Here is a 23,484-nt window from a genome sequence, read left to right as displayed (position 1 = left end):
GCCACCACCTTGACAGTTGTTGGTCACCACGCCAGAGGGGAAAGAGCTCAGAAACCCCCCACCAGCAATGAAATGCTTGGCTCAGAACTGACACACTTGCTGTCACTCACACTCATTGGCAGTACTGATCGCATGATCCAGCCTACGCACCAGGTGCCCACAGGTGGACAGCCAGGCACAAAAATGGGACTTCCACCAGGGCTTCCCTGACCACTGCAGGATGTTTGCATCCCTGGCCACTCCTCACTGTAGGCCAGGAGAGGCCCTGGTGAAAGTGACAACCAGAGGCACCCCATGCATTCCCTGTGTCACCACGGCTGACAGTCTCTGGAGCCTGGTGCCTGCAGAGGTGAGCCCGTGCAGGAATCCCACACTTCCAAATCTCTCTTGGAGGAGGCATGTGCAGGAAGGGGAAGTCTTAGAGCTATAGTGAGGGACTTTGGGAGTTTATTATCTTTAGAACAAAATCAGAATGAATGACAAGGACTTGTGTTAGTTTATTTTACTGGTGCCTGTTTCCCAGGCACACCTGATGTTCAGTGTGATCTAAAATCAGCAGTTTTTCCAATGACTTTGAGTTACAGGATGAGCATATAGATTATCTCAAAGATGGTTTATTGAGGAAGTAGAAGCTTCATGTGAACAGGGCCGTCACTTCCTGCCATGGAGGTTGTGCAGTGCAGATTTATTGGGCGCTATTCACACAGTCGCTGATGTCTGTGGTGCTATCAGAATTGTGCAGTGTGCAGTCCGCACAACTGTAATGTGGTCATGCAGTATATGGGACTTTGAATGGGAGGAAGGTAAAATAAAGAATAAAACCTATCCTGAAGCATCTCTTTGCAGGGTGAGAGAGAACATTTTGATTTTGGTTGATTGGAACACAGAGTTGCTTAAAAAAATGAAAATCTTTGGATGCTTTGGGCTGTATGGAGAGAGCACTGGTCTGAGAGTCCAGAGACTTATTTTCTAGTCCTTTCTCTGCCCCAACTATACTTTGTAACTTGGAGCAACTCACTTCCAGTCTCTGGACCTCAGTTTTCTCTTCTGTAAATGTGAGAGGGAATCATTTCCCTCTGGGACTTTTTGTATTTTCCTTGGTGGAAAAGAATAAAGGTTTGGGGAGATAATATTAACTATTGTATCCCCAATGCTGAGGAGAGAATGTGGCCCACCGTACGCACCCCAAACATATTTGTTCTATTGAATGGAATTAAATCTTATCTTTTAGCAAGAGAGGTCTTAGCTCAATACTCTAGGCCAATTTCTGCACTTCTACCCTCCAGTTTCCGGCTGATCCGGTAAAGTGATTCCCATTTCATCACTAATCAGTATGAGATGCCTCCGCCTGAATGCCCACACCATCCATAATGTACCTGGGGAGCCAGAGAGAAGGAAGCCTGTCCATTTGCAGTCTGGGGCTAACATTGCCATGCAGATGTACATGGGTATCTATAAGTAAGCACCTGCTAATCCTCTCAGCCTCCTGTATACTGCTTCTTCCCTGGGGATATTGCATGCTGTGTTCTGATTGCATCACAGAACTTGTGCCAGCCAGGACTCTCTTGATTGCAAATGACAGAAAACTTAACTCTAACTGGCTGAGGCAATGAAGGGCTCATGTAACTGAAAAGGCCAGGGTGCATCAGCTTCAGGCACGGCTGGATCCAGGGGACCAGAAATTTTCAGCAGAGCCTGTTAGTTCTTTCTCTGTCTCTGAGCTCTGCTCTCCTCTGTGTCGGCTTCACTCGCAGGCTGACTGACTCCTGACCGCCCCCCACACCCATCCTCACAGCCTCCAGTCCAGGAGGAAGTGCTCTTTTCCTCCTTACTGGCAAGTTTCTTTTAAGATCCTGGCAGGGTTTCCTGCCGTTCGCTGAACCAGTCGCTGTGGCCAGGGCGATGAGGTGCTCTGATTGGCCAGGCCAGGGTTACGTGCCCTCCTGACGCTGGGGGTGGGGCATGCCCCGCCCACATCACGTGGTCTGAGTAACAACAACGCATGTGCGTTACCGTGCAGCTCTGGTGTGGCGTTACCTCCCAGTACTGAGCAGCTGCTGTCTCTCCTGGTGCCTCGTGGACGCTTAGGAGGCCCTCGGGGTATGTTTGCTGCGTGGGACTGGATCCAGTGATGGAGGATCTTGTGGGATCCTGGCCTTCCTGGTCGCTGGGTGTAAGGTGTTTGAAGGGGAAGATTGCTCAGGGGATCTGGATTTCTCCGGAAGGGAACCTGCCAGTTATGCTGGCCACATAGAACAGTTCCTTCTTCTTCCCCCTTCCTCCTCCCTCCCCCGCCGTTTTCCTCCTCCTTCCTTTGGTTAGTCTGAGCTAAGGGACTAGTTTGCTACCTTTAAACTGTTTTCCATAGTGTCACCTTGAGAAAAGCATGATGTCAAGGCTTTTGAGAAAGTCTGTGCCCTCTGCCGTCATGATTTTGACTCAGGAGCCCGTGTGTTTTAACCAGGCACACTGTGAAGACAGGAGCTCCCCCGGGTGTGAGGAAGTGTCCTGGCCAGCAGGCTGGAGGAATAATAGGAGAGCTGTGAAAGATGATTTTATTTAGACGGGAATGATAAGTTGAAGGCTAGGCATTCTTTTCTGTTAAGCTCAAAATATTTTATTGAATAAATCAGTTATACCCAGAACTTGGAGACCCAGCCAGAGAGCCTAAGTTCTTGCAACTCTGGAAGAATTAGAGGCTGGTTGTGGACAATTTGTGTCTTCAGCTTCATTTTTATGTATTTCCGGGCAGGCTGACCTTCCTAACGTCAAATATTCTGTTCCCATTAGAAGCGCGCACATCTGAGACCACAGTTTCCAGTGCTGAGTTCAGACAGTATGGTCCCCAGGCCCCCAGCATCTCACACTGGGGCGAATCAGCCAGCCTAGATCAGAGAGAGAGAACAAATTATTGCCTGAAGACTGAATGGAGTTTCCAAAGAAACAGGATCTGCTGGCAGTGACCTTGAAGGTTCACCCTGGAAGTAGGCATCTGCTCTTTGTTTGGATGTGAGGCCTGAGCCTGGAGTCTTCCTCCAGCTGTGCTCTGCTGCCCAGCCTGCCCTGGACCCTCCCCGGCGGTGGTGGGTGTCCTCAGGCAGGGGACATCTGCCTGAGGTCCAAGGTCACTCTCTCGGAATGGCTACCACCAGGCACAGAGCCGTCATTAGAGAGCCCGGCTCAGCCCCCAGGACAGATGGTGCCGTTCCTTCTGTTGTTTCAGGCCAGTCAGTGGCCTTTATCCTCCCAGGGTCCCACCCCGCGCTGACTCGCATCCAGATTTCACCATCATCTGGAGTCATTTTCGTTCTTTGACAACATGCACCAGTGGGCTTGTTTGTGAAAATGAGGTTGACAATAGGTGAACGTTGGGCATGTTCACAGCTGCTGGTGCCCAGATCCTCCGTGAACTCAGTGTCCTCTTTCCTGGAACCAGAAGAATCTGTCGCTCAAATCATGTATATGGAGGGCACCCCCTGGCCTGGGCCATTTTATTTTTGCCTCTTGTATCAGGGTATACTGACAAACAAGAAACAATTCTGTTTTTACCACTGTTTCCTATCATTTCATGCATGCGTGTTTCATATTTGCTTCTCCAGACCGAATTGGTCTCTGTTAATAAAAATGGGCATGATTCATTGTAAAGAATTTCCGGAGTGCTTGAATAGGAATAATCAGGGGAGGAGAAATAAGAGGAGTTATGTGCACATAATCCTTCTAACTGTGGTTGACTTGAGATCTAGTTACTTTTAGAGTAATTGGCCTATAAGAAAGATTTTGAGGCTGTTGTAATTAATACAATAGGCTGAGTAGGAAACGTGATTGAACCATTGAGTTTTAATTAATTGGAGATAGGAGAACTTCTGTTTCCTGAGGGAGAGCTCCTCAGGTAGGGAGATTTACGCCTTTTGGGATGACAGCAGCCTGAAAATCCCTTCCATTGAACGTCTGCCCAGCTGACATTTATTGAAAAGCCGCCAGGTCATTGGAAGGTCACAAGAATTCCAATCTGATTTTTGACCCAAATAGCATTCAGAATGTCAGTCTATTTGTGGGCTTTTCTTAAATCTAATGAATTTCAAGATTAATGAGGTTAGAGATTTTGTTTGGATTTGTCTTTGCATAGCCCTAGTGTGTGTCTTTGTTTTTCTGTCTCTCTCTTGTGTTAAATTTTTATCTTTGCCCTTGCGGTGTTGAAATAATTCCTGGTGATTCTAAGGTACCACGAGCTTCCAGAGTGATAGACTAAAAGGTGGATGCTTTGCTTCTTAGGGAGAGTTAGTAATTACTGTCCACCTTTGATACTCCTTGGGAAAGCTGTTTTTGTTGTACTTATTTATTTTCAAGTCTATTGTAACAGTACCAGCCTTCAAACGTCAGCATTGGTGACTCTTTCCAACAGTGGCCGAGGCGCTCCTGTCCTGCAGAAACTCTCACAGGTAACTGTAACTATATAAGCTTTGGTGGTAATAGAAAAAAACAACCACCCAAAGTATGGAGAGAATGATCAAAAGGAGCATTCGTGGGAAACAGGGAACGCACTGGACAGTGAGGGAGAATCCTGGAAAGGGAGACCAAGCGAGGGGAGGCCTCAAATTCTGTATATACTGCCCAAATTCCTGCTGACCCTGGGACCACATATGTATTGTGCAGATGCTAAGAAGGCCAGATTAACTGCCTGCTTAATAACAAAAACCAAAAAACGACACCAAAGCACTGTTCTTCAGAGATACATACCCAAATCCAGAGTGTCTGCAATGTTTTTTCTTCAGTGGCTAGTCATAATGTCACTTTTCTGCTGGTGTGTTGCACCCTTGCTTAAAGAGCTAGTTTATTTTCTAGTTCCTATTCCACTAATGTGCTGTGTATCCTTGAATAAAATTCATAATGTAAAAAAAAAAAAAAAAAATCGGGATTGTGTCCAGGGTATAATCCCAAATTTCTTGATTTGTGAAGAAACAAGAAAATGAGGTACGTACTCCAAGAAAAAACAATCAATGGAGCCTGACCTAAAAATGTCCCAGATAATGGATTAGCAGACTGGAAGTATAAAGCAGCTGTACTTATGGACATTAAGGAACATATGATTATAATGAAAGGAAAGGTAGGAGCTATCAGGAAAGAAATAGAAACTATTAAAAATCTCTGAGTTCCTAGAACTGAAACATATCTGAAAAAATTTTCCCTGAATGGGCTTGTTTGTAGATTGGAGATAACAGAAGAAAGAACCTGAACTTGACAAGAGCTCACTGGAAATTATCCAATCAGAAGAAGAGAGAGAGAAAGAGAAAGAGAGAAGAGAAGAGAGTCTCAGAGCCTTGGGTGACAAAAGCAAATCATCTAACCTCTGTGGAATTGGAGCCCAAGGAGAGAAGAAAGAAAAGGGGGCATTAAAAATATTTGAAGAAATAATGGGTGTTAGTTTCCTAATTTGGTGAAAGACATACTAAGTATCCAGCTAAGAGAAATGAAAACATATGTCCACACAAAGACTTAAATGTGGACATTCACATCAGCTTTTTCAGTACAAGAACAAACCAAATATCCATAAACTGGCGAATGGATAAATAAATTGTGGCACATCCAAACAGTGGAATATTATCCAGTTATAAAAAAGAAATGGCTACTGCTAGATGCAAAAACATGGATGAATTGCTCTAGCCTCATGTTTAGTGAAAGAAACTGGATTCACCAAGGACATGCGGTGGAATTCCAGTCTATATGAAATTGTAGAAGTGGAAAAACTGGAGTGGGAGAAAACAGATCAGCAGTTGCCAGAGTTTGGGGATGTGGCCAGTGGATTGTCTGGAAGGGGGTAGGAAGGAACTTTTCAGGGTAATAGAAATGTTCTTTAGCTTGATTGTGGTGGTAGTTATATGACTGTATACATTTGTGGGAATTCATTGTGTTATATCCTTAAAATAAGTGAATTTTGCTGCTCATAAAATCTTTTTAACACCGATGGACTCAGTGTGCTCTGAGGGATTAGAGATAAATGGGAAGTTGTTTCTGCCTTTGACTATCTGAACACGTAGCTTCAGTAGACTTCCCAGATCTCATGCCAGCGTGCACCTCACAAACTAAGTTGTCAGGGTTCCCAAGGACAGGGTCTGGGTCTTACACCTTTCCCGTCTGCTGGGAACGGGGACAATTTCTGGCCCAGGAGCACTAAATGCCAGTTAAGTTAGGAGCCACAGCTTATGGATGGCCTTTTGAGATGCCGACATCATGGCTTGGCCATCGACATGACGAGTTTTCCTGGATAGAGGGAAACCCTTTTATAGGGAAATTCCCTCAGCTGTTACAGAGAATGGCGTGGATGTCCCACAGGTGAACATCAGTCTTGGGGGAGAGTGGGAAATGTGGGACGCATGGACAGACCTTGCCTGGGATAGGCAGGAGCGGGGCCTCAGCCACCACGATCAGAACAGTAAGCTCTGTGGAAGCTGAAGAGATGCTTGAAGGTCTTTATTCTGAGGTTCACAACTCACCTGTCTGTCAGTCCATCCATCCATCTACCCACCCTTCTATCCATCCATCCAACCATCCGTCCATCTATCCATCTGTCCAGCTGTCCATCCATCCATCCACTCCCAGTTCCTTCCATCCATCCATCCATCCATCCATCCATCCATCCATCCACTCATCCCCATTTCCTTCCATCTACCCATTCATCTGTCCATCCATCCTTCCATCCCTCCCTCCCTCCCTCCCTCCTCATGTCCGTAGATCAGGGTATATTTATTGAGGGCCTCCTCTACGCTAGGTACACCTCTAGGTGCTGGAGGCATTGCAGGGAACATGCAGATAAAACCTCTGCCGCATTGAGCCTACAGTCCAGGGGGCAGAAACAGATCTTAAAAATATAGTCTGTTGGGTGGTGATAAGTGCTGTGGGGGAAGAGCAGGGAAGGGAGTTAGGAATCACCAGAGTAGGGGAGGGGTCTTTTTGGCAGGGGTGGTAAGGAAGTCCTCGCTGGGAGGGCAACACTGGAGTGAAGTCCTGCAGGTGAGGGAGTGAGCGGAGGGGAGAGGGGTCCAGGTAGTGGGTGAGCAGGTGCACAGGTCCCGAGGCAGGCGCGTGCCTTTGCTAGAGGAGCAGCCGGGGGCCAAGAATGGGGCGAGCAGGAGGCAGAGGAGGCGGGATGTAGCATCTGCATTCAGGGAGGTGAAGGGCCGTGGGGCAGAGGAGGCCAGATTGGGTAGTGCCTTGTAGATCTTCATAAAGATTCCAGCTTTCATATGCATGAGATGAGAATTCAGCAAGGGGAGTGAAAGAATCTGGCTTATTTTATTATGTATAGTTCTTAGTATTTATATGCATCATATTTACATATTAAATAGACCTCTGGCTTTTCTTAAATTTCTCTGTAGGTATGCCTGAGCATTTCTGTGATCCAGCGTTCTGCAGGCAGCCCGTCTTGGGCCTGATCTTTGCTAGTTTGGCCACGAATAAAGCCCTGGTCAGCAAGTTGCACAGTCCCCTTAATGGAAATCACGTTGTCATCCTTTGTGCAGGGAACCCTCCAGGACCGGGAATAAACCGGCCCTGCTTGCTGCTGCAGGTGCCAACTGGCCCCTTGGTGACCAGGGGGGTCAGGAGGGAGCTGGACTCAAGGAGCCCCCTGGGCCACCAGGGGGGATCTGGCTAATCTGCGTGCACAGAGCTTGACCCCCAGACCCTGGCCTCATTAGCGGCTGCCCTCCCTAGGAGGGGCCAACCGGTCCACCAGGCATCGTTGTTTCCCCATTTAATGAGGCTCTGCCCGGGATAGGCGCAGGGGAATCTTGCAGAGCATGGCTGGAGAAAGGCTTCGCTCAGAAGCAGAGTCTGTGCCAGGTAATTTGCATGCTCCGCGTGTGCCTCACCCCCTGCATGTAACTGGCCTGGCGCGGGGCTGGGGACGTAGCCAAGTGCGCCTGCATGGATAATTGAATGTGTGCGACATTCATCATCTTTCCAGCGTGGCACTGGGGCGGGTAGGTGGTGGGACCTGGCTGTGTGTCTCGGTGCCCAGGTGACCTGCCTCAGCCAGGGCTCCCTCGTGGTCCAGTTGTGCACGTTGGTCACGGTCCCCTATCTTGGCCTGTGGTGGCATAGCACTGTGGTCAGAGGGGTCTGCCGTCAGGTCCTGGCCATAGCCCCCCGTGCTCAGTGAGGAGCACATCCACTTTCTCATTTGTCTTTGGGTCAGAGCTCAGATGTTCCAGATGCAGAACAAAGTGCATGGTGTGTGCACCATTTGTATACAACAAGGCCACAACCACACCCATTTGTCCTGCAGATGCAGAGCATACCTGGGAGAGCCAGAAAGGAAACCCATTGCAGCTTTGGGTGGCTGATGGAGTGGGGAGTTGGTTGGGGGTCTGGGGGCAGCCGTGGAGAGAAGCTTTCTTTTATTTTCTTTGATAGTTTTTTTTTTTTTTAGAAAAATGGAATTTGATTTATTGTAAGAAAAGACATTTTATGATCAAAGGTTTTTTAGGTAAAGATTAATTTTACAGAGGTAGATTCTTTTTTTTTTTTTTTTTAATCATCATTTTATTGAGATATATTCACATACCACGCAGTCATACAAAACAAATTGTACTTTCGATTGTTTACAGTACCATTACATAGTTGTACATTCATCACCTAAATCAATCCCTGACACCTTCATTAGCACACACACAAAAATAACAAGAATAATAATTAGAGTGAAAAAGAGCAATTGAAGTAAAAAAGAACACTAGGTACCTTTGTCTGTTTGTTTGCTTCCCCTACTTTTCTACACATCGATCCATAAACTAGACAAAGTGGAGTTTGGTCCTTATGGCATTCCCAATCCCACTGTCACCCCTCATAAGCTACATTTTTATACAACTGTCTTCGAGATTCATGGGTTCTGGGTTGTAGTTTAATAGTTTCAGGTATCCACCACCAGCTACCCCAATTCTTTAGAACCTAAAAAAGGTTGTCTAAAGTGTGCGTAAGAGTGCCCACCAGAGTGATCTCTCGGCTCGTTTTGGAATCTCTCTGCCACTGAAGCTTATTTCATTTCCTTTCACATCCCCCTTTTGGTCAAGAAGATGTTCTCCATCCCACGATGCCGGGTCTACATTCCTCCCCGGGAGTCATATTCCACGTTGCCAGGGAGATTCACTTCCCTGGGTGTCTGATCCCACGTAGGGGGGAGGGCAGTGATTTCACCTTTCAAGTTGGCTTAGCCAGAGAGAGAGGGCCACATCTGAGCAACAAAGAGGCATTCAGGAGGAGACTCTTAGGCACAAATACAGGGAGGCCTAGCCTCTCCTTTGCAGCAACCGTCTTCCCAAGGGTAAAACTTATGGTAGAGGGCTCAACCCATCAAACCACCAGTCCCCTATGTCTGTGGTCATGTTAGCAACCATGGAGGTGGGGTAGGCGAATATCCCTGCATTCTCCACAGGCTCCTCAAGGGGGCACTACATCTTTTTTTTTTTTTTTCCTTGTTTGTCTTTTTTCTTTTTTTTTTTTTTTTTAACTTTCCCTTCTTTTTTCAAATCAACTGTATGAAAAAAAAAGTTAAAAAGAAAACAAACATACAATAAAAGAACATTTCAAAGAGACCATAGCAAGGGAGTAAGAAAAAGACAACTAACCTAAGATAACTGCTTAACTTCCAACATGTTCCTACTTTACCCCAAGAAAGTTACATAATATAGCAACATTTCAGTGAACTTGTTCCTACTACATCCATCAGAAATTAACAGACCGTAGTCATTTCTGGGCATCCCCAGAACGTTAAATAGCTTATCTGTTCTTCTTGGATTATTGTTCCCCCTTCCTTAATTGCTCTCTACTGCTAGTTCCCCTACATTCTACATTATAAACCATTTGTTTTACATTTTTCAAAGTTCACATTAGTGGTAGCATATAATATTTCTCTTTTTGTGCCTGGCTTATTTCGCTCAGCATTATGTCTTCAAGGTTCATCCATGTTGTCATATGTTTCACCAGATCTTTCCTTCTTACTGCCACGTAGTATTCCATCGTGTGTATATACCACATTTTATTTATCCACTCATCTGTTGAAGGACATTTGGGTTGTTTCCATCTCTTGGCAATTGTGAATAATGCTGCTATGAACATTGGCGTGCAGATATCTGTTCGTGTCACTGCTTTCCGATCTTCCGGGTATATACCGAGAAGTGCAATCGCTGGATCGAATGGTAGCTCTATATCTAGTTTTCTAAGGAACTGCCAGACTGACTTCCAGAGTGGCTGAACCATTATACAGTCCCACCAACAATGAATAAGAGTTCCAATTTCTCCACATCCCCTCCAGCATTTGTAGTTTCCTGTTTGTTTAATGGCAGCCATTCTAACCGGTGTTAGATGGTATCTCATTGTGGTCTTAATTTGCATCTCTCTAATAGCTAGTGAAGCTGAACATTTTTTCATGTGTTTCTTGGCCATTTGTATTTCCTCTTCAGAGAACTGTCTTTTCATATCTTTTGCCCATTTTATAATTGGGCTGTCTGTACTATTGTCATTGAGTTGTAGGATTTCTTTGTATATGCAAGATATCAGTCTTTTGTCAGATACATGGTTTCCAAAAATTTTTTCCCATTGAGTTGGCTGCCTCTTTACCTTTTTGAGAAATTCCTTTGAGGTGCAGAAACTTCTAAGCTTGAGGAGTTCCCATTTATCTATTTTCTCTTTTGTTGCTTGTGCTTTGGGTGTAAAGTCTAGGAAGTGGCCTCCTAATACAAGGTCTTGAAGATGTTTTCCTACATTATCTTCTAGGAGTTTTATGGTACTTTCTTTTATATTGAGATCTTTGGTCCATTTTGAGTTAATTTTTGTGTAGGGGGTGAGGTAGGGGTCCTCTTTCATTCTTTTGGATATGGATATCCAACTCTCCCAGCCCCATTTGTTGAAAAGACCATTATGGCTCAGTTCGGTGACTTTGGGGGCCTTATCAAAGATCAGTCGGCCATAGATCTGAGGGTCTATCTCTGAATTCTCAATTCGATTCCATTGATCTATATGTCTATCTTTGTGCCAGTACCATGCTGTTTTGGCAACTGTGGCTTTATAATAAGCTTCAAAGTCAGGGAGTGTAAGTCCTCCCACTTCGTTTTTCTTTTTTAGAGTGTCTTTAGCAATTCGAGGCATCTTCCCTTTCCAAATAAATTTGATAACTAGCTTTTCCAAGTCTGCAAAGTAGGTTGTTGGAATTTTGATTGGGATTGCATTGAATCTGTAGATGAGTTTGGGTAGAATTGACATCTTAATGACATTTAGCCTTCCTATCCATGAACATGGAATATTTTTCCATCTTTTAAGGTCCCCTTCTATTTCTTTTAGTAGAGTTATGTAGTTTTCTTTGTATAGGTCTTTTACATCTTTGGTTAAGTTTATTCCTAGGTACTTGATTTTTTTAGTTGCTATTGAAAATGGTATCTTTTTCTTGAGTGTCTCTTCAGTTTGTTCATTTCTAGCATATAGAAACATTACTGACTTATGTGCATTAATCTTGTATCCCGCTACTTTGCTAAATTTGTTTATTAGCTCTAGTAGGTGTTATCGTTGATTTCTCAGGGTTTTCTAGATATAAGATCATATCATCTGCAAACAATGACAGTTTTACTTCTTCTTTTCCAATTTGGATGCCTTTTATTTCTTTGTCTTGCCGGATTGCCCTGGCTAGCACTTCCAGCACAATGTTGAATAACAGTGGTGACAGCGGGCATCCTTGTCTTGTTCCTGATCTTAGAGGGAAGGCTTTCAGTCTCTCACCATTGAGTACTATGCTGGCTGTGGGTTTTTCATATATGCTCTTTATCATGTTGAGGAAGTTTCCTTCAATTCCTACCTTTTGAAGTGTTTTTATCAAAAAGGGATGTTGGATTTTGTCAAATGCTTTTTCAGCATCTATTGAGATGATCAATTGATTTTTCCCTTTCGAGTTTTTAATGTGTTGTAATACATTGATTGTTTTTCTTATGTTGAACCATCCTTGCATGCCTGGAATGAACCCCACTTGGTCATGGTGTATGATTTTTTTAATGTGTCTTTGGATTTGATTTGCAAGTATTTTGTTGAGGATTTTTGCATCTATATTCATTAGGGAGATTGGCCGGTAGTTTTCCTTTTTTGTAGCATCTTTGCCTGGTTTTGGTATTAGATTGATGTTAGCTTCATAAAATGAGTTAGGTAGTGTTCCATTTTTTTCAATGTTTTGAAAGAGTTTGAGTAAGATTGGTGTCAGTTCTTTCTGGAAAGTTTGGTAGAATTCCCCTGTGAAGCCATCTGGCCCTGGGCATTTATTTGTGGGAAGATTTTTGATGACTGATTGGATCTCTTTGCTTGTGATGGGTTGGTTGAGGTCTTCTATTTCTTCTCTGGTCAGTCTAGGTTGTTCATATGTTTCCAGGAAATTGTCCATTTCTTCTACATTATCCAGTTTGTTGCCATACAGTTGTTCATAATATCCTCTTATAATTTTTTTAATTTCTTCAGGATCTGCAGTTATGTCACCTTTTTCATTCATTATTTTGTTTATATGGGTCTTCTCTCTTTTTGATTTTGTCAGTCTAGCTAGGGGCTTGTCAATCTTGTTGATCTTCTCAAAGAACCAACTTTTTTTTTTTTTTTTTTTTTTAATCATCATTTTATTGAGATATATTCACATACCACGCAGTCATACAAAACAAATTGTACTTTTTATTGTTTACAGTACCATTACATAGTTGTACATTCATCACCTAAATCAATCCCTGACACCTTCATTAGCACACACACAAAAATAACAAGAATAATAATTAGAGTGAAAAAGAGCAATTGAAGTAAAAAAGAACACTGGGTACCTTTGTCTGTTTGTTTCCTTCCCCTAGTTTTCTACTCATCCATCCATAAACTAGACAAAGTGGAGTTTGGTCCTTATGGCTTTCCCAATCCCATTGTCACCCCTCATAAGCTACATTTTTATACAATTGTCTTCGAGATTCATGGGTTCTGGGTTGTAGTTTGATAGTTCCAGGTATCCACCACCAGCTACCCCAATTCTTTAGAACCTAAAAAGGGTTGTCTAAAGTGTGCGTAAGAGTGCCCACCAGAGTGATCTCCCGGCTCGTTTTGGAAACTCTCTGCCACTGAAGCTTATTTCATTTCCTTTCACATCCCCCTTTTGGTCAAGAAGATGTTCTCCGTCCCACGATGCCGGGTCTACATTCCTCCCCGGGAGTCATATTCCACGTTGCCAGGGAGATTCACTCCCCTGGGTGTCTGATCCCACGTAGGGGGGAGGGCAGTGATTTCACCTTTCAAGTTGGCTTAGCCAGAGATAGAGGGCCACATCTGAGCAACAAAGAGGCATTCAGGAGGAGACTCTTAGGCACAAATACAGGGAGGCCTAGCCTCTCCTTTGCAGCAACCGTCTTCCCAAGGGTAAAACTTATGGTAGAGGGCTCAACCCATCAAACCACCAGTCCCCTATGTCTGTGGTCATGTTAGCAACCATGGAGGTGGGGTAGGCGAACACCCCTGCATTCTCCACAGGCTCCTCAAGGGGGCACTACATCTTTTTTTTTTTTTTTTCCTTGTTTGTCTTTTTGATTTTTTTTTTTTTTAAACTTTCCCTTCTTTTTTAAATCAACTGTATGAAAAAAAAAGTTAAAAAGAAAACAAACATACAATAAAAGAACATTTCAAAGAGACCATAACAAGGGAGTAAGAAAAAGACAACTAACCTAAGATAACTGCTTAACTTCCAACATGTTCCTACTTTACCCCAAGAAAGTTACATAATATAGCAACATTTCAGTGAACTTGTTCCTACTACATCCATCAGAAATTAACAGACCGTAGTCATTTCTGGGCATCCCCAGAACGTTAAATAGCTTATCTGTTCTTCTTGGATTATTGTTCCCCCTTCCTTAATTGCTCTCTACTGCTAGTTCCCCTACATTCTACATTATAAACCATTTGTTTTACATTTTTCAAAGTTCACATTAGTGGTAGCATATAATATTTCTCTTTTTGTGCCTGGCTTATTTCGCTCAGCATTATGTCTTCAAGGTTCATCCATGTTGTCATATGTTTCACCAGATCTTTCCTTCTTACTGCCACGTAGTATTCCATCGTGTGTATATACCACATTTTATTTATCCACTCATCTGTTGAAGGACATTTGGGTTGTTTCCATCTCTTGGCAATTGTGAATAATGCTGCTATGAACATTGGCGTGCAGATATCTGTTCGTGTCACTGCTTTCCGATCTTCCGGGTATATACCGAGAAGTGCAATCGCTGGATCGAATGGTAGCTCTATATCTAGTTTTCTAAGGAACTGCCAGACTGACTTCCAGAGTGGCTGAACCATTATACAGTCCCACCAACAATGAATAAGAGTTCCAATTTCTCCACATCCCCTCCAGCATTTGTAGTTTCCTGTTTGTTTAATGGCAGCCATTCTAACCGGTGTTAGATGGTATCTCATTGTGGTCTTAATTTGCATCTCTCTAATAGCTAGTGAAGCTGAACATTTTTTCATGTGTTTCTTGGCCATTTGTATTTCCTCTTCAGAGAACTGTCTTTTCATATCTTTTGCCCATTTTATAATTGGGCTGTCTGTACTATTGTCATTGAGTTGTAGGATTTCTTTGTATATGCAAGATATCAGTCTTTTGTCAGATACATGGTTTCCAAAAATTTTTTCCCATTGAGTTGGCTGCCTCTTTACCTTTTTGAGAAATTCCTTTGAGGTGCAGAAACTTCTAAGCTTGAGGAGTTCCCATTTATCTATTTTCTCTTTTGTTGCTTGTGCTTTGGGTGTAAAGTCTAGGAAGTGGCCTCCTAATACAAGGTCTTGAAGATGTTTTCCTACATTATCTTCTAGGAGTTTTATGGTACTTTCTTTTATATTGAGATCTTTGGTCCATTTTGAGTTAATTTTTGTGTAGGGGGTGAGGTAGGGGTCCTCTTTCATTCTTTTGGATATGGATATCCAACTCTCCCAGCCCCATTTGTTGAAAAGACCATTATGGCTCAGTTCGGTGACTTTGGGGGCCTTATCAAAGATCAGTCGGCCATAGATCTGAGGGTCTATCTCTGAATTCTCAATTCGATTCCATTGATCTATATGTCTATCTTTGTGCCAGTACCATGCTGTTTTGGCAACTGTGGCTTTATAATAAGCTTCAAAGTCAGGGAGTGTAAGTCCTCCCACTTCGTTTTTCTTTTTTAGAGTGTCTTTAGCAATTCGAGGCATCTTCCCTTTCCAAATAAATTTGATAACTAGCTTTTCCAAGTCTGCAAAGTAGGTTGTTGGAATTTTGATTGGGATTGCATTGAATCTGTAGATGAGTTTGGGTAGAATTGACATCTTAATGACATTTAGCCTTCCTATCCATGAACATGGAATATTTTTCCATCTTTTAAGGTCCCTTCTATTTCTTTTAGTAGAGTTATGTAGTTTTCTTGTATAGGTCTTTTACATCTTTGGTTAAGTTTATTCCTAGGTACTTGATTTTTTTAGTTGCTATTGAAAATGGTATCTTTTTCTTGAGTGTCTCTTCAGTTTGTTCATTTCTAGCATATAGAAACATTACTGACTTATGTGCATTAATCTTGTATCCCGCTACTTTGCTAAATTTGTTTATTAGCTCTAGTAGGTGTATCGTTGATTTCTCAGGGTTTTCTAGATATAAGATCATATCATCTGCAAACAATGACAGTTTTACTTCTTCTTTTCCAATTTGGATGCCTTTTATTTCTTTGTCTTGCCGGATTGCCCTGGCTAGCACTTCCAGCACAATGTTGAATAACAGTGGTGACAGCGGGCATCCTTGTCTTGTTCCTGATCTTAGAGGGAAGGCTTTCAGTCTCTCACCATTGAGTACTATGCTGGCTGTGGGTTTTCATATATGCTCTTTATCATGTTGAGGAAGTTTCCTTCAATTCCTACCTTTTGAAGTGTTTTTATCAAAAAGGGATGTTGGATTTTGTCAAATGCTTTTTCAGCATCTATTGAGATGATCAATTGATTTTCCCTTTCGAGTTTTTAATGTGTTGTAATACATTGATTGTTTTTCTTATGTTGAACCATCCTTGCATGCCTGGAATGAACCCCACTTGGTCATGGTGTATGATTTTTTTAATGTGTCTTTGGATTCGATTTGCAAGTATTTTGTTGAGGATTTTTGCATCTATATTCATTAGGGAGATTGGCCGGTAGTTTTCCTTTTTTGTAGCATCTTTGCCTGGTTTTGGTATTAGATTGATGTTAGCTTCATAAAATGAGTTAGGTAGTGTTCCACTTTTTCAATGTTTTGAAAGAGTTTGAGTAAGATTGGTGTCAGGTCTTTCTGGAAAGTTTGGTAGAATTCCCCTGTGAAGCCATCTGGCCCTGGGCATTTATTTGTGGGAAGATTTTTGATGACTGATTGGATCTCTTTGCTTGTGATGGGTTGGTTGAGGTCTTCTATTTCTTCTCTGGTCAGTCTAGGTTGTTCATATGTTTCCAGGAAATTGTCCATTTCTTCTACATTATCCAGTTTGTTGCCATACAGTTGTTCATAATATCCTCTTATAATTTTTTTAATTTCTTCAGGATCTGCAGTTATGTTACCTTTTTCATTCATTATTTTGTTTATATGGGTCTTCTCTCTTTTTGATTTTGTCAGTCTAGCTAGGGGCTTGTCAATCTTGTTGATCTTCTCAAAGAACCAACTTTTGGTGATATTTATCCTTTCTATTGTTTTTTTGTTCTCTATGTCATTTATTTCTGCTTTAATCCTTGTTATTTCTTTTCTTGTACTTGGTTTAGGATTGGTTTGCTGTTCATTTTCTAGCTTCTTCAGTTGATCCATTAGTTCTTTGATTTTGGCTCTTTCTTCCTTTTTAATATATGCGTTTAGTGCTATAAATTTCCCCCTTAGCACTGCTTTTGCTGCATCCCATAGGTTTTGGTATGTTGTGTTCTCATTTTCATTCGTCTCTATATATTTAGCAATTTCTCTTGCTATTTCTTCTTTAACCCACTGATTGTTTAGGAGTGTGTTGTTTAACCTCCAGGTATTTGTGAATTTTCTAAGTCTCTGATGGTTATTGACTTCTAATTGTATTCCATTGTGGTCAGAGAATGTGCTTTGAATAATTTCAATCTTTTAAATTTATTGAGGCTTGTTTTATGTCCCAGCATATGATCTATTCTGGAGAAAGTTCCGTGAGCACTGGAAAAGTATGTGTATCCTGGTGATTTGGGATGTAATGTCCTGTAGATGTCTGTTAAATCTAATTCATTTATCAGATTGTTTAGGTTTTCAATTTCCTTATTGGTCTTCTGTCTGGTTGATCTATCTATAGGAGAGAGTGATGTGTTGAAGTCTCCCACAATTATTGTGGAAACATCAATTGCTTCCTTTAGTTTTGCCAATGTTTCTCTCATGTATTTTGTGGCACCTTGATTGGGTGCATAGACATTTACGATTGTTATTTCTTCTTGCTGAATTGCCCCTTTTATTAGTATGTAGTGGCCTTCTTTGTCTCTCAAAACATCCCTGCATTTGAAGTCTATTTTATCTGAGATTAATATTGCTACACCTGCTTTCTTTTGGCTGTAGCTTGCATGAAATATTTTTTTCCATCCTTTCACTTTCAGTTTCTTTGTGTCCCTGTGTCTAAGATGAGTCTCTTGTATGCAACATATTGATGGTTCATTTTTTTTGATCCATTCTGCGAATCTATATCTTTTAATTGGGGAGTTTAATCCATTTACATTCAACGTTAAAAACCGTGAAGGCATTTCTTGAATCGGCCATCTTATCCTTTGGATTATGTTTGCCATATTTTTCCCTCTCTCTATTAATATCCTTTATTGTACCCATACCGAATCTCTTTAGTACTGAACCTTTCTCCAAGTCTCTCTGTCCTGTCTTTGTTTCTCAGTCTGTAGGGCTCCCTTTAGTATCTCCAGTAGGGCAGGTCTCTTGTTAGCAAATTCTCTCAGCATTTCTTTGTCTGTGAAAAATTTAAGCTCTCCCTCAAATTTGAAGGAGAGCTTTGCTGGATAAAGTATTCTTGGCTGGAAATTCCTCTCACTCAGAATTTTAAATATATCGTGCCACTGCCTTCTTGCCTCCATGGTGGCTGCTGAGTAGTCACTACTTAGTCTTATGCTGTTTCCTTTGTATGTGGTGAATTGCTTTTCTCTTGCTGCTTTCAGAACTTGCTCCTTCTCTTCTATGTTTGACAGTGTGATCAGTATATGTCTCGGAGTGGGTTTTTTTGGATTTATTCTATTTGGAGTTCGCTGAGCATTTATGATTTGTGTATTTATGTTGTTTAGAAGATTTGGGAAGTTTTCCCCAACAATTTCTTTGAATACTCTTCCTAGACCTTTACCCTTTTCTTCCCCTTCTGGGACACCAATGAGTCTTATATTCGGACGTTTCATATTATCTATCATATCCCTGAGGTCCATTTCGAGTTTTTCAATTTTTTTCCCCTTTCTTTCTTTTATGCTTTCATTTTCCATTCTGTCATCTTCCAGGTCACTGATTCGTTGTTCAACTTCCTCTAGTCTTGTACTATGAGTGTCCAGAATCTTTTTAATTTGGTCAACAGTTTCTTTAATTTCCATAAGATCATCCATTTTTTTATTTAGTCTTGCAATGCCTTCTTTATGCTCTTCTAGGGTCTTCTTGATTTCCTTCATATCCCGTACTAGGGTCTCATTGTTCATCTTTAGTTCTTTGAGTAGCTGCTCTAGGTGTGTCTCTTCTGGTCTTTTGATTTGGGTGCTTGGGCTTGGGTTATCCATATCGTCTGGTTTTTTCATATGCTTTATAATTTTCTGTTGTTTTTGGCCTCGTGGCATTTGCTGACCTTGATAGGGTTCTTTTAGGGTTTGTAGACCAGTTGAAGTCCTTATCTCTAATTTATCAGATCTACAGCTTCGTGGAGTACACTTTCTCTAACTAACCAGCAGGTGGCGTCCACGAGCCACCTGTTCTCCACAAGCCAGATCTCCCCTGCTTAGCCTTTTTGGTGAGTGGGGGAGTGAGTCTTGTGGGGCCCAATTGGTGTCCCAAGCTTGCGTGTGTAGTTGGTGTTGCCTGCCCTGTATGTGGGGCGTGTTTCTGGGCAGTCGGGGAGGGGGGGTGGCCCTAACAATCAAATCTCCCTGATGATCCTAGAGTTTTAAAGCTACTGCAATAGTCTAATCCTTCAGTTCAGTCCTGCCACAGTTTGTCTCTGCCACTGACCCACAAGTCTTTGGTATTGGCGTATGGCTCCTGAGACTTGCAAGTGGGCCCCTCTTCCAGGCTGTGCACCCCGGGTCCTCTGTTGAGGGATGACTGTGCTATGTCACAGGTGAGTGCCGTCCCCCCAGGGCAGTTCTGGGCTGCTGGGCTGTGTTTGGAGGCTCCCAGTCTGCTCAAATGATGGCTGAATGGGGCTCTGTTAATTCACACTGCTCCCCCTTCCCAGCTCTGGGACATTCAGCTGAGGTTGCAGGGAAGGCTAATGTCCACGCCCAGTTTTGTGGTGTGTGCCTGTTATTTGAAGCACTTCTGTCACACTGGGTTGTCTGGGGCAGCTCTGGGCTATGGGGCTGGCGATGGGCAGGAGTGTTTCCTGTCCACCAGGATGGTGGCTGTGAGCGGACACCCCCCTTTTCTTGGGAAGTTGTGTTGTTTAGTGAATTTTCTCAGCCACTGGATTATTGCCTTTTGTCTCAGAGCTCTCTTAGTTCTGCTCTTGACTTGACGTGCCCAAATTTCAATTCTTTGAAGCTTTCTGTATTGAGCTTCTTAGAGTAATTGTTTTAGAAAAAGCAAAAAGGATTTAAAAAAAAAAAAAACAAAAAAACGGCCCTCCTCAGAGATCTAATGGGTTATTGAAATGCTAATAGACAAAGCAAGCAGGGCCATTAAGGAAAGGTGCCCAGGGCAGAGAGATCAGCCTTGCTTCGGGATTTGCATATGCGCCTCAAGGCCTGATCTCCGCCCTTCCCCTTTCTGTGTTCACCAGAACTCCAAAAATCCTCTGCTTTTATTTTGGAGTTTTTCGTGTTGTTTTTTTTCTATGCCTGTCTCCTCTCTGCTGGGCTGGCTGCTCTCAGAGTCTCTGGTGTCTGGCCTCAGTCTATCTATGGTTGGAGTTTGAATCAGTAGAATGAGTTTCCGATAAGAGCAGCCACTGCAATTCTCCCTTCTCCTTCCTGGAGCTGACAGCCCCTCCTCCCCCGGGACTGAGCCTGGCAGGGAGGGGTGCGGGTCCCCTGGCCGCAAAAACTTACAGATTTCGCTGATCTCAGCAGTTCCACGTTTTCATGAGTGTTGTATGAAGTATGCCCAAAGACAGATTGCTCTGTGGTGTCCAGTCCACGCAGTTCCTGGCTTTTTACCTACTTTCCTGGAGGAGTAACTAAAACATACAGCTCACCAGTCTGCCATCTTGCCCCGCCCAGAGTCTTTGATAGTTTTTGAAGTTTGAATCCTGGGAATGTATTATTTGTGTACAACTAACATTATATTACAGATCAAAATGCAAACTTCCAGCTCCACTCTCAGGCAAAGCCACAGATGTCTGTCTGCTCTGGGTTACGATCCGATGTGCATATCTGGAGCTGTCCCGTTATTTCCTTGTCAGCTGGTGTGGTCTCTTTCTTCTTTAAGGAGACCTGAATAGAAATGGGTTCCATGAGGATCCATAAGTCATTTCATGGAACAAGAGTTTTTCCTCCAGGTTGGTAATGGGGGACACAGACAGATGGCTGAACTCCTAAAAGTCATTTCAGGGAGTCAGTGGAAGATGATTTCTGAGCTGTCGTTTCCTGGAAGGGTTTAGGGGTGTTGTCGGAAAGCTAGAGGCAGAGGGGAAAAAACAAAATAATTGTGGCAGTTGTCCTAGCTGTCTCGGGGCTGTCACGGTGACGCTGATAAAATCAACCGAGCTGGAAGGGAGGGCATCGTTAGGGTGAGAAATTGTCGCAGACTTGGCAGCTGGGAAAGCGGAGGTGCTTAAAGTGTTTGCTCGTTACCCAGATTTATGGTTTTCAGCTCTGGGAAAGTGTTAGTAAGCAAAAATAAGGTCACTCTTACCAGTCTGCAAGGTACTTTAAAATTTTTTTAAAGGGAAAGAAGAATATGACATCAATTTCTGGTGGTGGGAAAGTGGGGCAAAGGTTGGCTTGTTGACCGTGAGCTGATTTAGGAGCCAGGTGGAGAGTTTCTTGGAGCATTTAAACCAGAAAAAAAATGCATGAGAGATTTAAACAAGAGCAGACTCGACTGAACAAGAGAGGATTGGGATGTCTTTCTGTTTTTAAATAGAATGTTGTGTGTGATTAGAGAAAAGTATAGAAAAAAATATAAAGAGATAAATTGAGTTGCTTGTTGTAGATATTCACGTAAATGGAGTCTGGGTTTTTGCAAGTTTCAGCCTCATCTCTGGTATTCGTTGCCTGCCTGGCTGAACCCCCGGAATGCAATTGATATCTCTAATGAGGATGGCAAGGCCCTATGGAATCTTCTCTCATAAATAAAGTCTTGTTCATGGGCTGGGGATTAATATATAAAAGTAGGTGGGTATATGTTGGAGGGGTATATTCTTTTTAAACAATTGGGTTGGCATTTGATGAGAGAAACAGATTTCAGTTAAACCTGGCTTGAGCAAAAGGGAATATTGCCTATGAGGCTGTGGGGATGTTTCCTGGGACCCACTGGAAGAGCTACCGCAGGTTCCTGCCAGAGTCTGGGAACCTTTATTCTCGTCCCCGCCTCATCCTTGTCACTGTCATCTCCCTTCCCTGTTCTGAGTCCACTTGGCAGAAGAGGCCACCTCTCGGCTGCTGACAGTTCACATCCCTGCTCAAGAAAGCAGCCCAGATCAAGTCTGGGATTTCCTAGTAGGACTTTTCCATTCCCGGGCAGTGTCCCAGGCCCAGTTGATGTCAGTGTTCGGCTCTGAGTCCAGGGGCCCTGAGTGGGTCAGGACGGGGTCCATGGTGACGCCAACGTCACTTTCCCACCCTGTGGACCAGGGTGGGGCATGTGGAGAGATGAGTTCTCAAGAGACTGGGGAATCACCTGTGAGCTCAGAAGCCAGCTCATCAGGGGTCTCTTAGAAGATTAAAAGCAGGGATCGCCCATGCCTATGGGAACCCCGGGGATGTGGTAAGTGGGCAGAGTGGCCCGGGACTTCTGGAGGGTGTCAGTCCCATTAAAGAGGATGGCATCTCTGCTGTTTCAGCTGATTGTTGCCCACAGGAATGTGAGCTAGTGTGGTCAGGTCTTCCCATTTTCTCAGAGAAGCCAGAAAGCCCACCTTTCCCTTTTTGGTGTGGAATCTTCTCATTTAAAATTATTGGCAGCTAATCCAAATTTTGTAAAACCTTGGTGGGGGAGTGGTTAAACAAAGTGTGGCTTCTGGCCACGTGGTGCCGGGTGGCAGCCTCTGGGTTTTCTAGCTAGCTTTCCAAATCAGCCAGGAACTCAAGACAGGGACTCCTATTCTTGGGGTTCCCGTTAATTGACACAGTCCTAGAATTTAAAAAAAAAAAATGCTCTTTAACATTCAGTGGTAGAAGCCAGGAAATCAAACCAACAAGGAGAAAATGCTTAGAGTCCCTGAAGATTAGAAACCCCTCTTCTAGACTAGGGGCTCTTAAATATTTTTAGACTCTAGACCTTTGATGGCCACCAACTCCTGGATGGCCAACCTGTAGGGTTTCCACAGCAAGTTCAGAGATAGCAGCGCTGCCTCTGACAAAACATAAACAAGGAGGCAGTGTCTGGATTTTATGAAATTGCAGAAGTCGATGATTGATTCATGCACAATTTGGAGAGCTGGCCATTAGATTATAGTGGGAAGATATGGGTGACAGGCAGGGAGACAGACAAAGTGCCTCTGCCCCACTGGAGGGACTGGGAAGCAGGCATTTGTCCCACTCCTCTCGGGGAGCACTGATGGTGGCGGGGATTCCGGGAAGGGGAAGGGCAGGAGCGATGGGGGGCACTGGAGTGGTTGCCTGTCGTACAATCCCCTTCCTCTAAGCTCAGCCCCAGTCCCACCTCCAGGATGCCTTCGTGACCTGCCATCTTTGGGGATCTGTCTAATCCCAACCCCTGTAGCATAGTATCTCTGGTTTCATTTAGCACATGTTCCTCTGAGACTTTCTCAAACTGTTTGATAATCGTTCATTTGTTTGTTTGTTCTTTCATTCATTTGTTCGAGAGATACTTAATGAGCAGCTACTCTGTCCCAGGCAGTGTTCTAACTGCTGGGGATACTTTAGTGAGCAAAACAGGCATTTTCATAAATAAATAACTCGGGGTTAGAAGGCCAGTGCTCAGGAAAACGTAGAGCAGGGTAAGGGGATCGGAATTGCAGGAAAGTGGATGGAATTTTAAAGGGCTGTTCAGTGCAGGCTTTAGTGAGCAGTTAGGCCTTTGCGTAAAGACTTGAGGGAGGCTCTTTTTTACTTAGCACCTTGTGTTCATGCTGATGGGTT

The 23,484-nt window shown here is 43.3% G+C and overlaps 1 protein-coding gene across 6 annotated transcripts in view; it reads left to right on the top strand.

Annotated features, from left to right (window-relative positions):
- The window catches only part of TMEM132B (transmembrane protein 132B), a 398,454-nt gene that overhangs the window by 277,022 nt on the left and 97,948 nt on the right, over window positions 1–23,484 (top strand). The window contains exon 1 of one of the 6 annotated variants that reach the window (XM_037816676.1): window positions 2,015–2,100. The exons of the other annotated variants lie outside the window; for them this stretch is intronic. The gene's annotated coding sequence lies outside the window, so the exon portion shown is untranslated. Of the gene's footprint in view, window positions 1–2,014; window positions 2,101–23,484 lie in introns of those variants that run through there. 6 annotated transcript variants of the gene reach the window in all.

The sequence above is a fragment of the Choloepus didactylus genome, chromosome 23, assembly GCF_015220235.1.
Source record: "Choloepus didactylus isolate mChoDid1 chromosome 23, mChoDid1.pri, whole genome shotgun sequence".
In the NCBI taxonomy this organism is placed as follows: Eukaryota; Metazoa; Chordata; class Mammalia; order Pilosa; family Megalonychidae; genus Choloepus; species Choloepus didactylus.
This window is presented reverse-complemented; position numbering and strand designations above follow the sequence as displayed.